Consider the following 9,454-nt stretch of genomic DNA (forward strand, 5'->3'; position numbering starts at 1 on the left):
TATATACATCCATAGGAAATCCGATAGTTATCATATTTCTAAAATGGTCAGGTCGCAGTGGAATTCGATGATTGTGCCATGTGATCAGGCTTTCATGGGAAGTGCACATACAGAAGTTATGGTCCGATTCCGCCCAACTTATAACAGTTCACTCTATATGTTGTTACGTTTAGCAAAACAGGCAGGCAGGGAACGTAGCGTATGTTTGCGTGCGTGGTTGCAGGGTTATCCACATCAACATGCTCGACTCAAGCTCGCCAGCACTTTATAGAGGCCGTAAGCCGTTGAGCCTACAAGGGTAGACCTTGGAGCTTGCAGGCTGTAGTAGCCTACCGATCCATTGTCATTGGCCGGCCACCACCGTTGTGGGTTCGTTCAGTGAAGTCAGAATAGCGAACAACCTGGCCATCTGACAACAACGAAAAACATGCGGACACCGTAGAACTGCTCAAGGAATCAATGCAACCCCAACCCCATAAACATGAACGTTAGTAAAGCACAAAAGACCGCCCAGAGTGATATACCGTGCTACAAAGGACGTCTGTAAACGAAAAAAAGGGAAAATCCGAGAGCATAGGACAGGGAGAGGAATGTATGTAAGGGTGGCCTGAAGTTAGTGGCATCCTGACGGAGGGACAAACGTCAGGTGGGTAACGGGTAACCAGAAGTGGGAAACAAGTCTTACGTGGCTGGTTATAGCCAACGCCTTAGTAGAAGGCAGAACTCGAACCACAGACTCGTAACCACTAGACCAAAGGACAGGACTGTAGTCTAGACGGTGCCCGCTGTTTCGTATCGCTACGCAAGTCCATTCGAGGTATCGCGGAAGAGAAGAAGGAAAAACACAGGGTAAAGACAGTTGGGGAAGAGTAGTCCGAGCGTGGATAATGCAGAAGTCAGCAAACGTTTGAGGGGGACGGCAGTTGCACCATTAGGTAGTGTCAACGAACGAGAAATAATATTGGACGTCTTCCAGGTAGTCTTCGCATAAATAGGACAAATCCGCAAGATTTTATGGTTTGTTGATTTGGATACTTGCTCCTTCCAACTTCCTTACAAGCTGACTTCGAATCATTCCCATTCGCTGGTACAGTCCATTCCAAGGGACCTTTCAGCCTCTTCTCTTTCATCCGTTCACAGGTTGACCAGGCAGATGGCTAAGAGAAGTTTCGACGATTATCTTCCTTAGCCAATCTTCTGTCCCTCTCTCTTGCTCGCTCTTTTATTTTTACCGTTTCTTGCAACGCGGGAAATGCTGCAACCCGAAAAAACTGTTACTCTATGGTGCCAGGTATGGTGTCGCGACCATATCCTATATGGCCTTGCCTTTCCCCTGTAGCCACCTATACACACAAAAACACATACGGCACTGGGAGAACGGTCTCTAAGAAAAGACCGTTGTGGGCTTTTATCTGGTGGAATTACCTTCATTTTCCTTTCCTCGCCGACTCCTCACCCAATTCTCCTTGCCAAATGCCGACGACGGTCGTATATCTATGCTTCGAAATCGCCTGGACCACCGTAGCACTGAGCCTCTATGTAAGTAGAATTAGGAATGGGTCTTTCGACTGTTCAGCTTTGCCGTTCGCTGTTTGTGATGACCATTGCAATAGCTTGCCTTGCCTAACTTGGGTGGCTTGCGAAGTCTGCAAGGTTTCGATTGCCGGAGCAGCAGTTAAGGAGTATGGCTGGCAGCAGGGAAATAGAATGAGAAAAAGAACGTTAGAGGGTAAGCCCTGGCTTGGTAAGTGAACGGTCGGTAGTAAAATAATGTATATTTATTTCAAGTCTATAATAATAGTGGTCCCTTTTGGTCCCATTTAGACTCTCAACTTTCAGCTACTGTAGCCGACGTCATTCCTGAGAGTTCTTGGTACCGCTCGCTCTTCCCGATACCCTATCTGGAATCAGGGTAAAAAGATTTAGTCCGGTCAAGCCTTTGAAAACATTTCGGCTGACCGCTCTGACCAAAGGTAATGTTCGCTCCATATGTCACTCTCTCATACAGTTTCCAGCATCTTTATCTTGTTACGCTGCCTCCCTTTGGCCTATCTGTTTCTCCATGCCTTTCTCATTTCCTTCAGCTCATTTTTGCTCATCTCTAAAGGATGTGGTTAAGCAGGAACGGCTGAAACGGGCTTCTGCGTCGCTGGTTGCCTACTTTCTCAGAGTTTCTATGGAGATTCTTTTTGGCTGTCTGCTATGACTGGTCAGTAACCGGACTCTAACTAAGAAGGTTGTCCGCGACTATCGCTTTTCGCTTTTGGTGTGGTTGCTTGGAAAGATCCCTAAAAAGTCTTCCCATTTTCGGCATGTGGCTCGATGTTGAGATTAATGTAGTCTACCCCGAAGCTAGGTGATCTAGGGGAAAAAGGCAGCTGAATGTGTGAAGAAATAATTTGCCACTCGCTCAAGTTAGTCTTTCAGTCAAAAACACCTTCACCAACTTAAAGCCCAAATATTAGTGAAAAAATATTATAGGAAACTATCTCACAACTGGTTCATTATCCGTTTGCTTTAGCTATCTTCATTACACTCTGAGTTTCTATATCGGCAGAGTACAGCGACCCGATATCGACCTATCACCGACGCCTAGACGCTATTAAATAATCATGAACGTGGTTAGTGCAATTTTGGTATACTTGCCTGGGTTGTCATCCTCGGGTCGATTAGTGTAAATAACCAAAAAAAAAACATAGTTAGTCAAAATATTATAATTAATTCATGAGTTATATAAATGACAATTTCAAAAACCGAAAAAAATTATACGCACATATATCACTACTAACTTTTTTTTTTAACTTCTGACCTATGATATCCGTATCTCAAGTACAATCTATTTCATCGTGTGATGTTTTAGCTGTTATCTCGCTCTGTTTAACCATTGACTTCTACCGTACTACAACCTAACGTAAGTGTTCAACAACGTTTTTTTCTTAGCATAATACGAAATTGTGCAGCCATATGTGTCTATATATTTAAAACTTTTATACAGCAGATGTGGACCTAGACGCAAAACGTGCCTACTACTACGTAGAGTATTCTTGTTTTTCATGCGATGCTATGAGTATGCCCGTGAGATTCAAGAGGCTCCTACAGATGCTCGACTCGTTGGAAATTTTTGAGTAGCTTTTAAACAAAATGTCGTATATTGTTTGCAGTGTCGGTGCTTTCCGCGGGACTTACGCAGTGTTTTTTTGGCGACATGTCAACAAAGCAGGTTCGTTGTTTAAATAAATTACGAAAGCTAACGCTCGCTAAGTTAGCCGATGCTACTATAGCGTCACGATGCCCTCTATTCCCGATAAGACGGCAATTGCCACGAATATCCAATATTTTCAAGAGGCCTTCAATCCATGATTACTTCTTCGCAGCCAGTGCATCCCTTCTAGTTGAAGATGGCATTCCACCGCTAACGATCAGCAATATATTGACGGATATAGACGATCAGAAAAGTCTTCGATGCAGGAATGGTGTTCTCTTATGGAGCTTGTCGTCTTCGCATCACCCGCTAGCTAATCATGAGGGGGCTTACTATGGCTGTCGATTAAACTGGCGACAAAGAACGACATCGAGGCTAAGAAAGCTCTCCGAGAAGTGCCTAGCCCTGAAAAGGCAGGCGATTACACTGCCCTTTTCCTTTTAGGGGCGAGCGCAACTACGAGTTATTGTAGTTAACGGCAACTATTCAGCGTAATGGCATCACTGACAGTACGTGTCAAGATTAACGAAGTGTCGCAGTACGAAGCGGGAGAAGGCGTTTCTGGTGGCATTGTGAGCTGCCAATGGTTGCATTACGGAGCTGTCGCCAGCGTAACTGGGCATGGGCACTGCAATGGACTGCTGTACAGAAATCGCTATCAATACGTACTCATACTGCGTCGATGAGATGAGTCGAGGTCAGCTGCAGAGTATTGGCTATAGTCCGCAACGTAATTATCGTATATCCGTAGACCGTATCGATATTGCTGTTGCATGAACCTCTGACCCACTTATCCTTTTACACCTTAACCTCACGCCGTAGATGAATGCCTCCGCGTGGTCGGCCCCACGATATGTGTTAGCACGCTACTGGGCTATAATCAACATACCTGTTTATACGAGACGCAACGTACGATCCACACGGATAATTTCAATGTAAAATTCCCTGGTCTTTAAACTCTGCCATGTGGAAACTTCGTAGAAGATGGCCAGGCAAAATCCAAAGCTCTTCATATTTAAATAAAGTTTGTGAGTTAGGGCGCATCAGCCGAACAAGATACTTATCCTTATCAAGTTAGATGACTATATTGTAGAATCAGTTATTACTTTATTATAACTATTAGTAGTACTGGCACTAAGAGGATAGCGCCACTCAACCCGTGGTGGCAACAAGGCCCAGCGGCCTTCAAGTCTATAGGAAAGGATTTTATTTTTAGCATAAGTTCAGTTTTCCATTTTTTGCCGCAGTGTTTTTTCGCAAAATCAGGTCCTGTGTTGGAGTAATTCTTTCAAAAGTACGGAAGAAAACAAGGAGAAATCGTCCAAAGAGGCGGCAGTTCGTAGTTTGACGTAATATTAATAATCGGCACATTGCCAGGGATCAAAAAGAGTGAAGCTGTTTATCGAAACGTTTATTCTAAGTTTCCGGTAAAGAGTCTACCTGAGTACCATTTTAAAGCACAACTCACGTTGATACAAATAACGGCATAAACAGATAAGTATTTTTGGTCTAACAACATAAAGAGCTGAATCCATAAGTCTGTTTTATTTACAAGCAGGTTAAAAACTACGGATACGAAAAGGCTTCCGCTCGGAACAGTAAAACTGTTTGATTTATCCATTAAACCTTCGAAGTAGTATCGAGGTAATCTGAAAGCAAGCATTACACCTCTATTTTACATAGAGCTGAAACTCCTACGATATTACTACGGTTTCTGCGGTTCAGCCGATGTCTCAGTTATCTCTGTCCACTAAGATATCCGTCTCCTTCCGTAACAAAAGCCACTTCTTTTGCCATGCAATTCAACAGATACGCGCCAGCAGACAACAACGCGGTTAATAGTGAACGTTATTACGTAGATCGGCAGGCTTGGTCTTCTCGCAGTTTTATCGTTATCTATGTATGAAGAAGAGGTCGAAATCCGGATTCGATGTGTGAATGCGACCGTCTGAGTAGACGATACAACATACGTTGACGCCAATCAGAGGGCGCTTATACATGGCCTTCTGTCACTCGCTCTGGACCCGATAAAATTACGATTTTCGTTCATAAACTAAACTCCACTTAATGGATACTACGCCTATCATGGCGTTTAGTCATCAACTGCCAGATGTAATTGTTGCCATTCAACCTATTTCGAACCACATTCGACAGACGATACCTAACCTAAGAGTACATGACCCTTTGCAAACGAACCTCGGCTAGACGTTACAAATGATTTAGCGGTCGATCGCCCGCTAGACAGAAATAATTGTTAGTATTCAAGTTTGTTACATGTTGGAACGTGAATCTTTGATTTAATTGATAGAATCGCTAATAGCCTTCGGTATCTGTAGCCAGTCGTATATAAAGTGAAGGCATACAACCTGTAATTTATGTCTCGAAGTTCAGACATCTGAATATGGCGTTCCTTAATCTAAAATATCTTATAGTTTCCATAACGTCGTGGGGTGTGCGCGTTTCGCTTTGTAGCTAAACACTAGTTATAAATAAGTTAGCACCCAAGTTAGATAAATAAGATAAATTGCGGTGCACACTTGATTCGTCTTTAACGCTTAGTAATATAGCGTCGAGCCTTAGATCAGCTGCCAGCATCATTCCATCTTCCAAAAATAAGACCATACTGTGATGTTTTTCCGATCTTTTGTCCAAAATGTCCATCGACGTCATCGAACGACGAAAAACCTCTTCGAAACAGAGCGCTATACTCCGTGCATCACACGTTAAGGCTGATCTATGTAAAAAAATAAACAATACAGTCTAGCAGCCTGGGTCGTATGTATAGAACTCGTTCATCTATATTCGTATATTTCGTTTCTTAGATACAACGTTATTATATAATATTCTATCGTTGAACTTCTGTACCCTGTGATGCAGCTGGAAATCGGCACGAGCCGACTGTTTTTTTTAGGTACTGATAACAAATATTTAACACTGCTTCTAATGAAATGCTCGGGCTGCCAGGTTCAGCACGCGTGTGAAGCGCTGCTTTTGTTTGCTTGACATGTCCAATTTGAATAGGTAGTATTTCTTAATTTTCAATTATGAATCTTCAATCAAGTGGCCGTGAACGGTTAGGCGAAGCAAGTGTCCCAGTAACTAAATCCGTTACAGCTACTAATTTCCCGCTTCTTACCGATTGACGAAAATTGTATAAACTTCAAAGTATAAATTACGATGTTTCGGCTTGGAAGGCCTCCTAAAGTTCTTAGCGGTGCAAAAATTCGTGACAAAGAATGCCCACCACGAGAAGCGTCACACTGGCGAGCCCTCTACAAACGACCAATAAGAAAAATACTACCGTCAAAGAGGTATAGCGGTATAGAGGTATTGAGGGAAACGTTGAAGACAGCAAATGATATCCGTGCCGTATGATGCCCTATTACAACCATCTGTAGAGAGTTTACATTCTTGAAGGGGCACGCTCGAGTGTCGAAACGGCCCGACGCTTGGCAAAAGACACCTGGAAAACCACGTATCACCTTAAACGAGAGGAGATGCCAATTGCTCAACTCAGTAGCAGTGTTGGCCATGTTTATTTCTCTTTCCAAAATAAAAGCTTTTTCATAAAGAGTGAGAGAAAGTAAAAAAGGCACAAGAAAAAGAGAGAGAAGGCGTTGGAAAGGAAACTAGGGAAATGGTCGAGAAGCGACGCGTTATTGAACAGTGTTGTACGCGACTGTGGAATCTGCTCATTGCCAAAGTTGGTATGTGACGACGGCGACCGCCGCTGCTGCTGCTGCTTGTGCAAGCTGTCGGGTGATTTGGAACAGCTCCGAAAGAACAGCTCTTAATGTGCTCTGTGTAGCGTCGCTGCTGCTAAAAGGTCAGGGCTTTCATCGCGACCAGGAGCGACGGTGGTGGCGGCGGCGGCATCGAGTTGTGACAGAAGCTTCGTATGGAAGGCCCCCAACGTCGGCTTGAAATAGAGTGAGGTAGAACGAAAGCGGCATGTCATTGGGTTTTAGACAGCAATAAAAAGTTAAAAGTGTGCAAATAAAACCGTGGACGAAAACGGCCGAAATAAACGAATTTAGGTAGTTGAAAGGTCTAGAAGGACCGCGAATGCTTTTACTCGACGCGACGCCTCTCCTGACGCCTTATAGCTATTAACTACGGTTTCGCTACGCAAACATTGTAATAGGCGCGGGGGTGCCGAAATAGAGAGAGGAGAGAGAGAATCAATTTTAACATTTTATCTTCATAGGTTTTTATGTGAACCGATACCTGAGTCTCGCAAATAAATCGAAAAAAATGTCTTATTTCCACGTAGTATTTAGAATTTTGTTACCAGGTGAATGGTCCAAGCCAAGTTCAATACCCATAAAATCAATTTGTGTTTTGACTTCGACGCCGAAGAAGGTATTTGGTTGAATATAATTGTGGTTCTAAATGCAGCTCATCGTAGAAGTAACTTCAGTCTTGAGCTTTCGCTGGGCATTTACAAATCAAGCATAACGGTTCTGCCCAAAAAAGGCCTAACACAAACTAGCGAAAAGCTGTTTACCAAATATTATGCGTTTTCGCATTAGACATACGCTAATATATCATCCAATGTTATCTGTTAATATTCTGTGAACCACAAAGGATAATGGCTATGGCTAGGGTTAGCGCGAAATGTAGCTAGGTAGAACGTCTCCTCACCCATCACAGATTGCTTATACCTCCTTCCTTTATTCTATTCGTACAATTCGTTTCAGTGGCACCTTCTATTACAGTCGCACCAACCTTTGTCACGACCAATTTAATAACAATTTTTGTATAAATTTATATCTACGGTATTGCTAGTGGGTCTGCCTCTATCACAATACGGTCTTAGACATTGTAAATGTCAGGGTGGAGAGATTATAAATTGTTTACGGCTTGATTAGGAATGGAACGTAGTGATCATTTGAGAGAAATAAAACTTCCAATTGGCAAATATCACAATCGAGCCCTTTTTCTAATCTCCGAAATTGGCAAAGGTTCAAAGAGTGTGGGTGGCGTTTTGGAGGTAAACCCTTACTCTGAGATATATACAGAGAGAAAGAGAGAGAGAGAAGTGGCGACTATTGCAGACCATCATTTGAAAGCTAAGCTCTTCTACGTAGACTTAGCTAATTTTTGCGCGGCCTATAAACGAGCCATCTACCCTCGCGGCGTTTGCTACACAATTGGCCGCGAGTGACGTGGTCATCTTAAACTGGAACGTCCGATGCCCCAGTATGCTTTTTTATTTCGTATAACTTGTTATTCATCCAAGATTTCCATGTTCCTCCCTTTTCATTCCTGGTCGCGCTCTGGATTAATCTTCGGTTGTCTTTCTGCCATTCCTAGCTCAACTCACCAACCAATCGCTTCTGTCGTCCTTCTCTTGAATAGGAAACGAACGTTCTCTTTGGTTGAACAAAGGGTGTACGAACAAATACGACCAACTATATGGTTCCTTCGCTGATTTAACCCTGTCGACTGTTCAGCTCGTTGATTCTATCGCTATGTTAGGTCCGTGTTTGCCTATTAATTTTTCGAGTTATACCAGTAGGAAGGTGTAAAATGGTTGTGGCCGGTAGCTTTTGCCGAACAGAGGGCTAAATGATTATACGGCAGAACGAGAGTGGCGGTGTATAGATAGACCACAGACAGAACTGCTGTTGGGGCTGATAAGAACCGTAATGAAGCTCGTAATGATTGAGCTAACTGCCGTATTATTATATGCCACCATGTAGCATAGCTTCGTACGCGTACAAATAGGAATTTATCCGTAAATCATAAGAGAAAGACGAACTGGGGAACAGTATATATCCATCAATGAAACGACGGTACTTAAATGTCAGGCATACGAGTGAGAAAGTCGTTATGTGCAGAAAATTCGACGAGTTTTAATCTCACCCAAGGAATACTAGGAAAAATGTCTAGTTAGATCCGTCTGATCAAGGTTGACGGCGATGATAAGTTTAGTTGAACGGTTTCGAAGACACCAGATAGGATATACTGCTATACTATACGATTTATTATTATTATGCTAGTTACTAGCCACCTGCGGTCGCTTGCGTAATGTTAATACAATAAGTTCATATATTGCAATGTAAAGTTGATACATATAATTGCAATACATTACCCTATCATTGGAGTCGAACCAGCGTTAGTACGAAGAATACAACACACAGCAGTGCATCGAACAGCAGTGGATGAATGTTTCTAAATTAATAGTTTTTATATAGTCGATGATTGATTGATTGCTCTCGTGAGCTATTTTGGAAGACCGTCAATAGG

At 42.8% G+C, this 9,454-nt stretch overlaps 2 long non-coding RNA genes across 2 annotated transcripts; one reads left to right on the forward strand and one right to left on the reverse strand.

Annotated features, from left to right (window-relative positions):
• Nucleotides 1-13: 13 nt before the first annotated feature.
• LOC111249310 (uncharacterized) lies at nt 14-2,918 on the reverse strand. Its single transcript, XR_002672868.2, has 3 exons — nt 2,790-2,918; nt 1,426-1,688; nt 14-1,255 (listed from the first exon to the last, which is right to left on the reverse strand). It is a non-coding gene; the product is annotated as an uncharacterized LOC111249310 (long non-coding RNA).
• LOC111249311 (uncharacterized) lies at nt 2,352-4,247 on the forward strand. Its single transcript, XR_015326993.1, has 3 exons — nt 2,352-2,621; nt 2,861-2,911; nt 3,162-4,247. It is a non-coding gene; the product is annotated as an uncharacterized LOC111249311 (long non-coding RNA).
• Nucleotides 4,248-9,454: the final 5,207 nt, after the last annotated feature.

This window comes from Varroa destructor, unplaced genomic scaffold, assembly GCF_002443255.2.
Source record: "Varroa destructor unplaced genomic scaffold, Vdes_3.0 BEIS01000004.1, whole genome shotgun sequence".
In the NCBI taxonomy this organism is placed as follows: domain Eukaryota; kingdom Metazoa; phylum Arthropoda; class Arachnida; order Mesostigmata; family Varroidae; genus Varroa; species Varroa destructor.